Source organism: Rhyacophila brunnea, unplaced genomic scaffold (assembly GCF_057557595.1).
Source record: "Rhyacophila brunnea isolate RB1 unplaced genomic scaffold, BYU_Rbru_1.0 scaffold_8, whole genome shotgun sequence".
In the NCBI taxonomy this organism is placed as follows: Eukaryota; Metazoa; Arthropoda; class Insecta; order Trichoptera; family Rhyacophilidae; genus Rhyacophila; species Rhyacophila brunnea.
Window position 1 is genome coordinate 40,886,575 of NW_028233350.1, and position 18,236 is coordinate 40,904,810.

At 33.5% G+C, this 18,236-nt stretch overlaps 1 protein-coding gene across 9 annotated transcripts in view; it reads right to left on the reverse strand.

Moving 5' to 3' along the window:
* OtopLa (proton channel otopetrin-like a) overlaps positions 1-18,236 on the reverse strand; it is a 195,868-nt gene that overhangs the window by 153,469 nt on the left and 24,163 nt on the right. The window contains exon 1 of one of the 9 annotated variants that reach the window (XM_085959277.1): positions 10,967-11,706. The exons of the other annotated variants lie outside the window; for them this stretch is intronic. The gene's annotated coding sequence lies outside the window, so the exon portion shown is untranslated. Of the gene's footprint in view, positions 1-10,966; positions 11,707-18,236 lie in introns of those variants that run through there. 9 annotated transcript variants of the gene reach the window in all.

The window sequence follows — 18,236 nt, forward strand, 5'->3', positions numbered from 1 at the left end:
CATATGGCCCAATGACAGAAGTGTATTTAGTAATAGAAGTGAAACAATCACAAACATCGATGTTTTGAAAAATGAACATAAATATAATATAATATTAACACTTCACCTAGAATTGAACTAGGGTTCCCCGGATAAAAGGTCAGCGCCTTTCACACTGGACTACGAAGACCAGCATACAGCGAGAACACATCAACGAACAAACATTTTATGATTTTTTGTACAGAATATTAAGATATAAATGCGAATGATTTAACGGTGGTTAGTTCATAAAACGCTAAAAATACAAAGCTCGACCAATATTCTCAAATATTACCAATATTGAATGCGCGTTTCGTTTATGTGACAAACTGCATATTATTATAATACAGTAGTATTTTTCCACGCTCGAGAGTTACACCCTGTTACAACTACACTCGGAAGGTAACGTATTTCCCATTGCTATTTTTTGTTTAATGTCTTTAGATACCAATTGATTGTATTCAATTCAATGGTAAATGTAGCTTAGGACGACGAAGCATTTCGTGGCTCAAAAAATCTCTGTGATCGGTACGATTGTAGCTCTGTTACTGTTAGCCGGTTCGCACATCTAAACTCGTCTCGTCTGCAATGTGTCGAATACGTAGATGTGGCGTCACCGTTATTCACAAAAAACACGTTGCCAAAATAAATGGAGTTCCCCGCACATTGGTGGAATGAGTCATTTTAGTTTGAAAAAAACAGGTGGGGTTACATGCAACTATTTTCACCCGACACGTAGCACAGGTATAATCCCGAAATGTCGCACTTCGTCATTCCTTTTGGCTTGCCGTGTGACGTCACTGCTGTCCTCGCACGACCTTGCCTATACGCACATAAAAAAGTTGCATGTTGCACACAGTTTTGATTTATGACTATTATCCTAGTCGAGACGATTTTCAATGTGCGACTACCCTTACGGACAGCAAAGGTAGGAAGATTTATTTTATTATTTAAAAAATAAATTATCAGAAAAATTTATTAAATTGCAGTTTTGGCGTTCTGTCGCTATAGACATTCCGCGCTCACCATTAAGGTGGTTGTTTAGAGTTTCATTTTTAACAACACTATTTCTCCCCACAGATACCACTGATGTAAATAATATATACCTACACGAGAACCAGGTCTTAGTACGTGAGCACGTGAGCACAAAACCCGATAAGTGAGTTTTACGAAAAAGCAGGAACTGCAGATGGAAACTACTATTCAAGCCAAAGCATTCAATTTGCAAGAGACTAATAATAAATAATGACCTTAACATTTATTAACAAAAGACCATCTTTCTTGTTTCTGTAACAATTTTTTTATGATTAGAAAAATGATGATTTTATGTAAAGTTAACGGCCCACGTGCTCGTCGTAGGTCAAAATTGAGTTTTTATTGTATTTTCAAACCATGATCCTGGACACTCCTTAAACGTTGTAGATAATCTATTTATATAATTTTGAAGCCTTATTATCCTTTATAGTTATTTTAAACATTTGATGACTGCATAAAGTATTTTTGTTACATAAAATAGTATTCTTTTAAACCTCTCGCTCTAATGTTTTAGAATATAGTCATATTTCGGTACATAACTGTGCAGTGGTGTTAAGATTTTTTACATTTATTAATTTTTAAACGCATTTATGAAACTATTAGTATAATTTATTATGAGATAATTTTTGTAAAATATTCACGATAAAAAATTATATTGATAATCTCTGTGATCCCAAATTTGACAAGAATTGGGCATTTTATTATTCAAAGAATCGGCAAGATTAACACATTTGAAGATGATTCTAAAGATACTTATTATAAGCTATGTCTTTGACCATTCAAGCACTGGCGGCTCCCTCTATAGGTCATTCGGTCATTGACCTGCCAAAATAAATACCTAAAAGTGCGGCCACACCGGCAACAAGTCGCGCGACAACTCGTTACATTTTACGATAATTATCATAATTGCTTAAGAAATTTTACGATAATTATCATGCTTATCGTAAAATTTAACGAGTTGTCGCGCGACTTGTTTTCGGTGTGGACCCGGCATTACAATCGACATAATAATATTAATAATATGTGCAATGTCATATATAATAATACTAATAATAATCGGTGGATTTGAAATTATAGGGCGCGCGATATTGTGTCAACCCAGTCTATTGGGCTTTTTTTGTTTGGGCGATAATTCCCCGAACAAAAATATTGTGTTCGCCGGCAGTCTGAAAATTGACCCAAATTGAATATTTTTATAAAATTTTCTCTCTCGTTTCTCATACATAAGACAGAGATCGATATAACACAAAATACGAGATCGAAGCTTGTAACGGTGCGTGAATTACTGTAATATCGGCAATGCCCGAGTGTGAGACAAAAGATTTTTTCACCTAATTAAATGAAACAGAATGATAACACTGACTAGATAATTGGTCTCAAGACGCAACTGTGTATGCGGTTCGGATTCGTTGACAGGTTTTGACGAATGCCTTTGGTTATTTTAATAATATATAAGGAGTTTTTGGTGATTTATAACATTTTTGTGAAGCAGTTAGTACGCACGCAGTAGCAATTGAAGTCTGTGATACAATTATAATGGAAATGGAAGCACGATTTGCATCCAACGATCATCTCATTATATCCGATTTGTTCAATAAAGAAAATTACACTGATTTTAAAAATAATTTTCCCACACGTCAAGTAAATTTGGTAAAACTGTTAGAAGAAATAAACATAATCAAGTTAAAAAATGAATTATTGGTGTTTTATCAACGAGATAATTTGCATGGCGCTATTAGTGCAGTTTCTCTTCTACATTTTTTACTCAGCAATAATTTCAACGAAACATTTTCCGAGTCGATCAAAGTTCTCCAATTTATTTGCGTCATACCAATGACAACAGTTGAAATTGAAAGATGTTTTTCCACTCTCAAAAGAATAAAAACCTTTCTACGCAATAGGGCCAGGATAGACTGACCGCTCTTGCAATGCTCAGTATTGAAAAAAAATATGTGGGAAAAATAGACAATTTTTATAATCGTGTGATTGATGATTTTTCAAAAAGCAAAGAAAGAAAAGTGGACCTGATTTACAAAAAATTATAATGCGTTGTGTGCAATTTCGGTTAACGATGGGTTGGCGTTATGAAAAACGGACATTTTTTGAAGGGTTAGTAGGTACCGACCTATAACAATTTCTAGCACTTATTCTATAATGTATAAAAAGTCAATTTGCAATACGTCTTTTCAGTATACAACGAAAAGGCAAATTAAAATAATATATTCAAAATTGACCTGCTAGGTTTTTCCGGATTAAGCCGCCAATGCATTCAAGTGTGATAAACATCTTATGAATAATGATTGCTTTATAATAGTTATTGACCTAAGAATAATATAGTGTTTTTTTGAAATACGCCATTTCTTTTGTCATTCCCTAGTGGTTAAGCTACAACATACGGCCGTAGCCATAAATTGACAAACTATAATTAAAGTAGGGAGTAAAATTATGTTAACGCGCGTGTTTGAACATGTACTTAACCGTTTTTTTAATTTTTTTTTTAAACGGTACATTGCGTTGCGCACACAAAAAATCAGATGTTAACCGCACTTCACTGGCCATATTAGTAGCGAAATGGCAAAATTTTTGCTATTTATTATTTCGGATAGCAGATTGACGAGATGAAAATCAGCCACGAAGGCTCGATTGGTGAAAATTTTATGTCCATAGAACCGAACCGTTAAGTAAAACACGCGAATGCCAATCATCATAGAGCAAGACTTTGAATGCAGTTTTAGTTCATGACTGAAGATCAGGTCATACAAAGCCTCCCGAATGTCATCAAATTGAATGCGCGTTTCGTTTACGTTTTATTGAAAATAGCATATTCGTCAACAAGCGTTACGGTTTATCCGATATTTCTTTACACTAGTGAATTGTACATTATTACAGCCCCTTAAGGTAACCGACTTCTTTTATTTTCGTGGCCCCTGTCAAATGGGCACATTTAATGGGCTCTGCAGTATTGATCACATTGTATTTTGGTTGAGTAATCGCACCTCTCATAAAATTGACGCGCCCACTGACAGACACCCCCATCTCTTATTCTATAGATTATATACATAAATTTAGCGGATTGAAATATAATATATCTTGAGATGTGGTGTTGGATGAGTACGCCCAGAATCCTCAGGACTGCCAGCCAGACAGGCATACACTCAACCTCGTCTGCCTGAAACGAGTTCTTCAATTTTTTTTACCATACGATATGGAGGTGATAGAGAGGTGGTAAAATCTTCGTAAACGGAAAAATAAGATAATTCGCACGGTGGATCTTCATTGGTGTGAGTCTGGAGAAGAATCACAAGTAGAGCAGGAACTACTCATGAAAACCACGATCCTCAGCAACGAGACAACGACAGAAGATTATACAATTTTGATTTATGAATGATAATATATATTTAATTGGACATCGGGTTATATATACATAACTTAATAATATGATAAAATAATAAGAAAATGCATATTTATATCTATTTTTGAACTAATGACATCGTATGAGATTATTTTATGAAAAATAATAATAGTAGGTACGTTTCATTATAACAGAATTTGATAATGATCATTTTTTACATGAGAAAAAAGCCATAAATATGCTGAGAAAATGACTATAGGTAATTTTAAATATCTGACAGTCAGTTAATTGTTAACCGAGATTTTTTTTTTTACTTTATTCCGTTAAATTATGTGTAGGTACGACAGAATGGCGGAGACCAGAGTATAATTTGGAAATAATTGCAAGTACCTAACAACAGGTTCTGAATTCGTGATAACGATGTATAATTAGGTAGGTACGTAATTTAAGAAGTTTTCTATGCTCTGTTGTTGTTCAGTTAAATAAATAACGTCCATTTCAGTTATTAATGATTTCAAAAGTTTTTTAATGTTTACACGCGAACAACAACTAAGTTAATAATATGAGTGTGGAGAAATTCAAACAACTGTTGTTAAAATCTGCATCCTGTATCTGTATGCCTTCACTGGTAGACTTTCAGGCATTCACTAAAACTGATGAAAACGCACTAGCTTGGATTGTGGTTTTACCGGTGTCATCTTAGGGATAACTGTTTCTTGAAAATGTGATTTTGTGTTTGTGATTATTGTGCAATATAACCTCCTGTCCCGATCCAGATTTTCCTCTAATTAATTAGCGACGAGGAAAACATCGAAAGTCTCGAGAGCTTCAAAAACCTGGTGTAACACATCACGTAAGATGGCAATTTGCAAATACAGCTCGCTATCCGAATGGGAATGGCTGGATAAATATTCAATTCGATGCGGGACTGTACTCGGTTAAAACCAAATGCCTCCTATTAATTCGATGCTTGCGTTCTGGAGGTGCTGCTTTACGGTAGCAATGGCACGTTGCGAAGGCTCAAGAGTAATCGTATACTGAGTTTTGAGAATATGAGTTTGCGGCGGGGCGGTATTACTTTAAGAGTAACGAAGTGATATGATAGTGGACCAAGCAGCCTCTTGGCTCAGCCACGTGCTGTGGGGGACTGAAGTAAACTACAACCTAGTTTGCTTGTTCTTCAAGCCAATAGATTCAGGTATCCTGGAAGGCCACTAAATACTATCTACAGAGTGGATACACCGGAGCTACAAGATGTTAGCATGACCTGGAATTACGCAAGAAGACTGGCAAGCGACAGGGAATTTTGAAGGCGCCTTGTGTCCATATACTCAGAGGGTCTTATGGATTTATTGCTGTGTATGTATATCTCTATGCTGTCGCGTACACACAGCCACCACACGAATAAATAAAGAAGTATTTTATAAATCTATATAATTGTGAAGAGTGCAGTAATAATAAATGTAGTATATAAAGTAGAATTTTCTGATTGTTATACGGTTTCTACAACAACGGCGGCTGACATTTGATCAAATTAATTGATAACCATAGAGTTCCATTTACATAATTCAAAACGAATAAAATATCGGGAACTACAATAGACAAGATGAACAATCACAATTTACCTACCTATATACCTATCTACCATTACATATTTATTATCGAAAAATTATCGAAAAGAGTCTTGAAATAAACTGAAATCGGTGAGCATGAAAAAATCTAATAAGAAGAATTCTCGTTTAATACATATAAAAAAAGAAAAGCAATCTCGAGCGAGATTGTGGCGGGGTTTTCTGTGAACTAAATTATCGAACAAGAAGCTAAATAAATAGGTCAGAAATTTCCTCTTCCATTATGTCAGGCGGGTTCCATTCATTCAGTACCTTTATTAAAGTGAGACGCTACGCAATTCCGTTCCATTACCGAACAACAAAATAATGAGGTTATTTTCGAACGCCCTGCATTATAGAATGAGATTACTTGGAGAGTCTTTGTGATCGTTCTAAATTTGAAAAGGTTTTTGACTCGCACATGATCATATCAAAACGATATTGTTATTAATCTAAATTTGAAAATCTTTTCGTCTATGAGTGATGTTGATTTGTTTTTATCTAATTATTCTAAATTTAAAAAGATTTCGATTTAATTACAATATCACCATGTACCTATCTGCATGGAAATATGAAAGTATTTATTATGTGTGTTTGTTGTTCTATAAATCTATGATTAAAGAAGTTTTTTATTTGTTTAGATAGGTATAATAATATCTAAAGCGACTTCGAAACTATATACAGTCTTACAAACTTTTCTAAAGAACGGTCAAAAATGCAACTACGAACTACCATATGGACGCCATTTTGAAAACGTCATTCGAATGTCAGATTCTGTCCAGTTGCGAATCTTGATTGGGTGGTTTTTGACAGTGGCTCCCCCATCCATTATTTAGATAAGTTTGTAGGTCTGTACCTACCTAGTATGTACTAAGTTAATTTTTTTTATCAAATTTAGGTATCGAATATCTGAAATGTTTCAAAGTCGATTATGGAACTAAAATTCCTACCTATCTACCAATTTCGTGATATGTTTTTTGATCGATCGATATTATAACTAACAAGCGCACACGTTACCAATTACGCTATTCCGGACATTAGATGTGTAATAATTTTTAAAATTTATATTTATATAGAATACAACTATTATTATAGACATAATTCGTCAAATGTTTCTTTTCCGACTGCTTCTACTTTTCTTTCTTTCTACAAAGCATGCTTACTTTTCACTCTCTTGAATCTCGTCGGTTTCTTCTTCTCTTGAAACACTTTTACTTGTTAGCGCGAGGGATGGTTTCCAATCCTGGTGTCCTAATAAATTTGAATTTACATGAGCCTGCCAATTACCTACGTGGTCACAGCCATGATTTATTCTGAATCGGAACCGTTTCCTCGTGTCAAGCCTATCAGGCACCATTAGCGATGGGTGCAAGATTAGTATTCGCTCCCGAAAGACATAGACATTTTCAGTGATATACTTTGCATTTTATTTTTGAAACTTTATTTTTCTGTGTAAAATTGTATGTTTTTTGTTTTAAAAAAAATATTTTTCTGTATTAAATTGTACTTAAGTATGTTATGATTTAATATGTTTTTTTGTTATTATTATTATTGTATTCTATATTTTAATATTTGTTATAATGTAAAGCTCATATTGTGTACGTCTTGAATTTAGATTTGTTATGTCCACAATGTTTTGTATTTTTAAATAAATAAATAAATAATCCAATTAATTGTCGATTTTTTTCAAATAATTACGTCGTATTATTAATGTTATTATTGACAGATGGAAATTATTATTGATATAAAAAATTGAGCAGGAATGTTTTGCGATCATTTAGACTTGTATTAATCATATAACTATTTTTGATCCCCCGTAAAGAATTATAGAATTTTTATCGCAAGATAATAAATAATTTACTTGACTTAATATTTTCTATACAAGGTACTCAGGTAAAAAAAATCTTGATCTCGTTTGTCAAGAATTAAATGACAGGCTTTTACGGTCAAGACGGACAAAACAGTTAAGTCCAGTGTAATTAATAATATAACATTATAGAAAGTTCAAGAGTAGATTGTAAAGTTACAGCTACTAACAAAAAACTTTTATTATTAAAATAGTCATATATGTATAATTATAATGTAGTGACCCTATTATCCCCAGTTTTATTATTTATTATTTTAACACAGTGATTCCTAACTGGGTCTCGCGAGGCGCGTTAGGGGCTCGGCTAGAATTCACAAAAGCCACAACTTGAAACAAATTTGGAAACAGAGTAAAAATAGGTTTAACTTGACCTATTTTTAAACAATCGAGTATTCTTAAGTTTAAAGTAAAAATCAAGGATTTCAGTTTGTCAGTTGTAGAAGGTCACCACCAAGAGTTTTGAATTGATAAGGTTATAGTAAAGTTAGAGTAGATTAATATACACTAACACTATACTATGTAGGCATTGTTAAGTTTCTTTTTTGATCTGGCCAATATAGCTTTGTACAAAATATATGTTAAAATAACTATCGCATTAAAACCTGCGGCGTAAATACACTGTTTGCTTTGAGATTTAAAATCTTGTAAAATAGTAGATTACATTTTTGTCTACTTGAAGTTAAAGGCCTGTTAATCGGCACTTTGCCTCCGGTAAACCACAGCCTACTGCTTTACATGTCGATAAGTATCAGTGACGTCCTTAGACAAAATGCCGCCTCTAGGCAGTGCCAAAATGCCGCCTCATTTTTTTTATATAGTATTTTTTATCATTCTTTCATTACTCCTATATCTAAGAAATGTATTGTATGGATACATTAATAACAAAATATATACAAATAATACAAACGAAAGAATCTGAGGTTCTATTTGGTTGATATTTCTGACACATTTGGTTTGTACCATTTAGAAATACACAGAGTTATCATTTTCATACCCTTTTACTATACTATTACAACATGTAAACAGAATAATTTTAGCTATTTCTATACAAGTATCATATTTATATATACATATTCCAAATGATTCTTCTCGATTTGCCGCCTTTCGAGTAACTGCCGCCCCCAGGCGACGCTCAATCTGCCTACCCTGACGGGACGTCACTGGTAGATATATTTTATAAATTGCCTATCAGGATCTTAATATTTTTAGGCCAAGCAGGGGTTCCTCAAGTTTCTTAAGTTCTGTCAAACAAAATAGGTTGGGAACACTCATCAAAGGTAGACTCGAGTTTTTATTAAACTCATATTTACGCCTAAAATAGAATATTTAAAATCACACGAAACATCAGAGAAACCTCAATAAATATTTTGTCTATCGGCATCTGTTTCTTTAATCCTAAATGTTTATATAGGAAGGTACTATAGCATAGCTGTTTCAGAAGTTTTAGATATCTTTAAAATAGTTTTACCGACAAAGTGGTAACATGATGTTACTTCAGAGAACTAATAGTTATCCTGTCTCGTTTTATTCAATTACACCCACTTAAGATTTTTTTTTTCAATTGATGTGGGCCGATAATGATTTACCTGTGCGGTGTGTAGGTATATAATTATGTTGAAAGATTTTGCATAATAAATGTGTCGATAAAATTTCGGACAGAAAATTAAATTTGTTAGTATGCTTGCCTACGTTATGTCATAGTATTCATTTTATTTCGTGAAGTTGCACTTGAAATTAATCCGGATAAGATAGAGATCGACCATAGTTTGATAACTTCTTCTTTTGCATAGTATAATATTCCAGGAATGGATTTGGTCTCGTCCACGAATCATGCCAATTTCCAATCTTCTGTAGTTAACATCCAATCCTAACCTTCTCCACATGATCAGTCTACATTTCAATATAGGTCACTTAGGTTGAGATGTCCACCTGTTCAAGATCTTTGGTATCCTGTAATCTGTCAATCTTTCAATGTCTCCCGTTCATCGTAGTTTTCGTGGTTTACAAAATATATCAATACATACATTGCTGTTTAATTATTAGGTTAACCAGCCAGATCATGGTTAATATTTTTTCTTGACGACAAGTTTTATTGTATGTGGCAAACGATATTATGCAATATTTTTCATTCAATGACTGCCCATTCTTTCTTCTTGATCATGGATTAGGCACCATGCTTTATTAACATAATTGAAAACTGATTTTATTTCGATTTTGTACATAATATATCAATAATTATTGTCTGCTTTTTAGACTTGAAACTTGACTTTGAAACCGTCAATCCAGTTATAATTCAAAATATACTCAATTACAATCCCCGTAGAAACGTTTTGAAATTTAATTACAATTGAGATAGAAGAAGCAATTTTATATAAGATACTTTTATTGAAATGTGACCTAACATAATTTTTTTTTATTCAAGCTTACAATTATATACGTAATTATGTAAGTTATCGAGAAACAAGAAGGTATATAATTTACACATTAAGTATATAAAATTACGAATGATTATTTACGAACTAAAAGTGAATATAATTGCTTCCTTGTTACCAAAACAAAAGATAATGTTAACTAGAAATAGCAGCAAAAAAATTACGTCTTACGAGGAACAAATACCGACGATGGCTCGTTTTTATATTTTATAATAATACAGACAGTGAATATAGGAAATTATAGAGTTTTATGACCAGAAAAGAATCCATAAAGAATATTATGGAAGTCTCATTTAAATGTGTTCACAGTTATTATTACTCAGTATGTTTTAACTGGTAAAGGACTTTTTAAGCATTGTTTAAATATCGAACATCAAAGGAGTTTAAAGTTATGTTAACAATTTTAATATTGATTCATTGTTGGCAATTTTTTCAACCCTTAATATGGGGGGTAAAAAATGGGAATGTGAAGGAATAACTTAAAGAATACATACGCCCTAGATCTAAATAAAGTCAAATAATATACTTAGTGCCAAAATCGATAATTTAAAATCTTTTGTGGATGTAAAGCTCATTGCAGTGAGTATTTCGTAGTGTTTGTTTACAATTTTCTCCCCTATTTTAATATTGCCATACCATCAAGTTCACTCACCTTTGGATAGAAAACTTCGCAGAAAATGACAACCGTAAACAAAAGACAGCGCCTCCCCTCTCTCTAATAGTACTCTCCACTCGCACCTTTGCGACGCACCGACCAATTACGAAGGCCTCACTATGCACTCCGTACCGGAAACCATCACGAAACACCATACGAAAACATTACATGCCTCATTCCCGCCAATTCAGTCCGCATAACAAAACACTGGCTGTATAAATAAACCACCAACAGCCAAATAAATTAATTTATCGTCAATAATAAAATGGAACACATTCTATTTTCAAATTATATTTTGACAACAAGCGATTTATTTCACATGAGAAAATTCTGTGTTGCCATCGTCTCTAATAGAATAACGCACGTTCTATTTTTAAATTAAACAACGTTGTATCATAGAGTAAAAAACCTCTATGATTAATAAAGTCAATACAATTATACGTGTTCTATCTTTAAATTAAAAATAACACGCGTCGTTTATAATACATTGTTCGTTCACACGAAAGTTCATCACATTTTAACAAACAGAGAAGAAAGTCTTTCAATTGTATACACAATTGTTTTCAATGCTTTTAAAAATGCTATTACATATTGGAAACGTATGAATGTAACCAAGTCGTGTTATTATCGATGTTTTCGTTCGTAGTAACGACACGCGTGAATGAAGTATTCGCGAGTCGTTCGTCGCAGAGCGGCGTGTGGACGCTTGTGCCCGAATAGTGCAAACACGAGCCACTAGCATCGCTCGGAAAAGGTACCGCTACGCTGCACGTGTTCGGGCATTTCCGGAAGCTCCCGAGCCGCATGGAGTAGGCCCGATCTGAGTCACGTTCGCAAAGAAAAGCGCGCAGGGATAATAATATGGGAACCTACGACCGAATCATTGTATTATTTTGATTACGATGTAAATAACTTTTTCATCTCAGTTTCTTTACGACGAACGAAGGTAGGCTGTAAGAAATGAAAAAGCTTTGGGAAACTTTTTTTTACATTTCCTATACGAAACTGTGTCATACCATTCCTAGCTTTATAGAGCTTTTTCTTTGTGCAACTGAAATACATTTTATTTTATTATCCAGAGTAAATTATATACAATATATTATGTAATGTAATATAATACTGAAATGGACATGTTAGTAAAATAGGTCAAATACATGAATTCAAAATCTCATGCGAATGTCATTTTGTTATGTCGAGAGTTCATTTTTCAGCCAAGCTTATCTGGTTGCTCCTTCACACACAAAATGTCAATATTAAAGTGCACACATTCGTAGAATAGGTCAAGATGTGAACACAGATTTTCCACAATCACCCTTATTGTGATTCGGGTAGAATTAAATTTTAAACTACGTTATTTAATATAATATAATACGTGGACACCTGTGTGAAACATGGACCCTAAGTAAAAGAGAGATCCAGAAACTTAGAGTAGCACAGCGCCGTATGAAGAGGTGCATGCTGGGCATAACGCGAAAGGACAAAAAGCGGAATGAGTGGATAAGGAAACAGACAAGTGCTTGCTAAAACCCTTAAGTCGAAATGGGCTAGACACATAGCTCGAAGAGGGTACAATCGTTGGACAAGTGGTACCCAAGAGGTACAAAACGTCCGCAAGGTAGACGTAGAAGCCTCTGGATCGCTGAAATTAAGTTCTGCTATGGTACGTAGCAACGCTACGTACAGGACTGAGAGAAGTGGAATCAGCTTGGAGAGGCCTTCATCCAGCGGTGGATAGATTCAGGCTGATGATGATGAGGTGGCCATCTGCAAACGCGTTGTCATAACAACAATGCTGTAAATACATGAGCACAGATTTGTATTAATAACCCTTATTGCAATGTAAAAAGAATTAATTTTTCAATTAGTGTTTAACCAAGATATTATACAAGCTGAGTCGTGAAGTGGAGGTCCTTTTCTCTGAATAATCTTAATCTCTGAATATTAAATCAGTAAGTACTTATTATATAACGTCACCTCAATACTACAACTAGATAACTTGATTTTCACTGTTTTTGAGATAGCTATTGAATATGATTCTATATTTTTTACTTCTCGCAAAATGATAAAACTAGGTAAGTCAGAAGTTAATAGGAACTGTATTAATTTTGTGCTTGAAAATGTAAATAAAAAAATATATTATCTACAATATTTTTTCATACAATGAACATTATTTGATTGTTCCCAGTTAGATAAGCACACTTTTTCATTTTTATTTTAAATAATAATTATAAATTTATGTTAATCAAGTAAATTTAAAATTTTATTTTCCCAACAATGACCAAATCAGAGTTATCTAGTTGTAGTATTAATAAATTGAGGTGACGATAAGGGATTTCTACAAAATCGTACTCTGAAATGATCAAATTCTTCATGCAAAGGAAATGATCTCTAGTATTTTTTATCAATATAATTTATAGGTAGATTGTTTAATAAAATCGTATTGTATTTACGACAGCAATTGTTTCATAATAAATACGAGATTAGACTTAAAAAAAAAACAAATGAACGATTGAACATTCGGGTCCCTGACATAAAACAGAAAAAACCACGAGTCATGACGTTCGTGTGAATTAAACTTCATTTCATATGCGGTCACTATGCACAATTAAATTAATTTTAAATTAGAAACAAATGTGGACTTTAGTGTCATTAAAAAGTAAAATATGTCTAAGGATCATAATATCACAGCCTGGCAATATTAAAATCAACCATAGACATTTATTTGAAATTAGAAAAAGAAGCGGTTATTTTTGAATGTCTATTTTATATTACAATGAGAAAGTTGTCGGGCGAAATTGTTTTAATTAAACATAGATTTTCCGCCCGGATAGCTTTGCACGCTTTTCTCCCGAAAATAAGGTTGCGAATATGGACTGACGAGAAAATTCAGACGTCGTATTTTCATAACATTATGTGGAGCGAAAAAAGTAATGCAGTTACCGTAAATTGGCGGTAAAAACGCGCGGGTGGAAAATATTTCTCATTCCGAATTCAAAATTCAAAGAAAGTGGCACAACGGCCAAGGCAAACTTCTCTTCATGCACATTATTCGCAAATGGAAAGCAATTTCGGTGCGTGCATTTTAGGGAGTCTACAATCACATAGATACGATTAAAAATAAATGGTGTTATAGTATACATAATCTTAAATCATATAGGTAGCTCGAAAAGACTATCGGAGGACATATTTCCGAAGGGCATCTCAAAGACTGTTTACGTTGTACGGAGTAGAAAAACAATGAGCTTGGAGAGGCCTTAATCCAGCCCAGGATTTATCGGAGCTGATGATAATAATATTGAATGAGTGTTCAGACGAGTCGCGGTGATTTACTACTATTGTAGATCCGGTAGTAAAATAATATTATTATATTATAGGTACATATCTAATAATGAATTTTCAATAAATTTGTAATTTACAAAATGTTTCATTAGTGTCACTAAAAAAATGTTGGGAATCACTTCCGTATCAACTTATAATTTATTAGAAAATAACATGCTTTTCGTAAAATACGTCGGTCGACAAAGAATAATAAAAAAACACTATCACATGTAGTAATTATTACACAGTGGCTACTCTGGTTGCCATCTTGGATATCTCGTTATATGGACTTCCAATAACATTTTTGTATTCAGCATCCCTCAAAAACATATAATTTAATATCTTACGTAGGTACCTACTTATTAAAATTTGACAATTTGTGAAAAATTACCGCCATTTTGTTTGGGGAATAAATTTAAGGTGGTTAAATTCATAAACGTTGACAATGGGCGTAGACACGATGTATGACAAGTTTGGTGCTCTTCGAGATACTGCTTGCACAGCCAACCATTTTTATATATATTATTAATAACCATGTCCTTGCTTTTTCGTACAAGGTGATTGTTAGTAATTTTGAACAATCAAAAACATCCAGGCTTTGAGAAAATCACATAAATATACTATGCCATCACCGGGATCGAACCCAGAGCTCCCGGATGAAAGGCCGGCACCTCACGCACTGCACCACGAGAGCTGCCCCACAGCCAACTATTGTAAGCTTTCTTTTAAATCATCTTTTCACTCCAGGAAAAACACACTAAACACAGTTTTAGAGGCCATCCATGGACTGAAACCGTATGCGGTTTAGATTCGTGTACCATACTAAACTTATGATTTTTGTTCATGAAAATATATTTTCACTAAATTTGTAAGTGTAAGTGTATGGTATAAACGAATACGATCAGATGCTTATAATATACGTTGCGAAAATATATTTCCATGAACAGAAAGGATAAGCTTAGTATGGCACACGGTTCGAAACCGCATACGGTTTCAGTCCATGGATGGCCTATTAATTTAATAAACTTTACAAAAACAGATTTTGTATGGTAAACTTGAATCGATTACCCCTTTGTTCGTTAATAAATTTATATTCAAAGATTCATTTATAATATTTATATGATTTTGTTATGATTGTTAAGTAAAACAATGTGAAAATTATGTTCCATCGAATTCCCAGTTATATTGTATATAACAAAAAATAATAAAACAATCCTGAATTTTATAACATATTATTATGACTGTATCGAAACGACGTGACGATAGAGCAACCCCATTTGTTTTGCGCTGGGGGCGATTTATTCCCTCTGAGTGGGTCGATGGGGCTCGCTAGCGCTGCAAGTACACGCATACCAGCACAGCGGAGCGTAATAAAGGGGCGCCCCCGCCCTCCGTGGGTCGGAGAAGCGTAGTTTTACGAGCGCCACCACATCGCGAGACCAGACCGCTCGTCGCCCGCCCACCTGTACGATTGTTGATATGCCGTCCACAGAATAATACACACTTTCTACAAACTATTCTTTACAGAGGTACGTAACAAATTTTGACTCTAGATATAAAGTAGTCTTAAAACGCTTTTCGTATTAGGAATTTTAAGACAGTTCGATTTTCAAATCGAATGATTGTACGTGTGATTATATTGGTAACAAGTTCATTATTTTCTTCTTCTATTGGTAGACCCGAAAACATGATGGTGGCTCGCGTTCTCGTTTGAAGTCTGTTTTTCGCATTCCATGATTATTTCTCTTCAAAATAATGGTTAACATATTATTGCGTTTGACTGTCTACATACAATTGACGATGGAATATTATCTTTAGACAGATATTTATAGCTAAATTTTATATTCAAATATCTGCTTTGATAACCCAATATGTGAGATGCGTGAAATTTCAAATTCAATTCGAATTTAATTATACACTACACAATTTTGAGGTAATCACGAAGAGATGCTTCACGTGGCTGGGACATGTGTTCCGGATGCCGCCAAAGAGTTCGACACTTCGTACCCTTGTGGCACAGCCCTAATTGTTCCGTCGCCGTGGCCGGTCCTCCCCCACCCTGCAACGGTGCTACAAAAGTGATCTACGTACTGCAGGTCTGGCATGGCGGGAGACGTGAGAGTTAGCGGTGGATCGAGGGAAGTGAGCGAACGTATGCTTGCCCTATGCCCCAATGCTAGGGCGTGACAGAGTGAAAGAAGAAGAAGAAAGAATACAATGTTTTAAGTATTCATAGCTTATTAAAATTAACTAATGCGTTGAATATGAAATTATAGTGGGATATTATTATAGTAGAATTATTATGAAGTTCTCCTCAAATTAACCTGCAATGCGAAGACACTCGAAGCTAACTGAATCAGTAGGGGTCCTTTTTTACTCCAATTTTATACATTTAGGCTCTGCCTCGGGTATAGGTAGGTCATTATTATACCGCATTTTGTCATTTTTGTCAATCATTCAATTTGTTATAAATAAACTCTTTACTCTATATGGTTGTATAAATCAATTAGTTTATACTATTAAATAGTGAAATATAGCTGGTAGGCTGGTACTAGAATTTTGAATGTGATTAAAACAGACATACCAACCAGCAATAATAAAAAGAAGACATTTTATTTATTAAAATCTTAATATAAGTTATTATTAGAATTACTAATTGCTATTCACTGGCAACTAGTCAGATAATTTTTTCACTAGGTTCCGTTCTATTTTTAAATACATAATACTTTTAAAAAGTAAAACAAAACTCATTCGAAATTCAAAATTGTAGTTTCTAATATTTAAATGGATATTTTATAAACTCTACCAAAACCTTGTTTATTTTTTAGGCAGTCTGGATAAATTTAACAATAATTTTCTATTAGGTTCGTATTAGTTCACCGTGTTTACAAATCTGTGGGTGTATTAATTAATTAATTGTACCTATAGTTGTTTGCTCAATAAACATTATTTACTTATGCACCGAATGTGTATGCATTGGATGAATAATTAATTAAATTGCGTGTTATCTACCAGGAGCATGAGGTTAACGTTCACATTTTGGGTGCACCAAGGGATAATACCCCCAGGCTAGAGGAACAAGTCCTTCTAAAATAATGGCTTCAACCGAGTTGACAACATCATAAAAATGGCAACACGACATGACTAGCTCGCAAATTTCTGAAAATGCAATAAGTTGTTGCCATTTATTTCTACTGGGTGGATAACGTTAACAACTAACAGAATAGTTGCTAACTTAGCCCAGGAAAATTGTTTGTAGTACAGTAAATTATTAGCTTGAAAATGAATATTTGTTTGGTAGATTAATGCTAAGGTTCCAATTTAAATCTATCAATTTCTATAAATTTAACATATATGTATTCAATGCCGACAGATAACTAACGAAAAAATGTGTACAAACTATTCTTTTCTCTAAATATTTTAGCATATTGTCTTGAATGGGAAAGAATGAATCTTCAGAAAATAATATATCAAACGATCATAAAATACATATTATCATGATAAATACGGAACGTGAGTCAATTCAAAACTTTGTTGAAAGTTTTACCGAATATATTTTACTATATAATGTTAAATAAGATAAAAAAAAAAACGAAGATATAAGTATGTACAATAACAATATGAAAAATTGTCATAGCAACGGACATCTAATGCATCAAATTCTGTGCTCTATTCATGTTTACAATAATACTCTTTTATTGTATCAATATATTTTATATGGTCATCAAATTTAATATTAATTGCTGGGACGAGAAAAGACAAGGTATCATAATGACATTTGCTATACCCAAAATTCTTCATTTTCGACATTCACACAGCACTCCAACCCTTAACCATTCCTATAATTTATAATTAACTATTTCTTTTATTCAACGAATAATTCACAAGATTTAAGAATATATCATTCTGATTATTGAACATATATTATTTTGAAAAAACACTTTCTGAG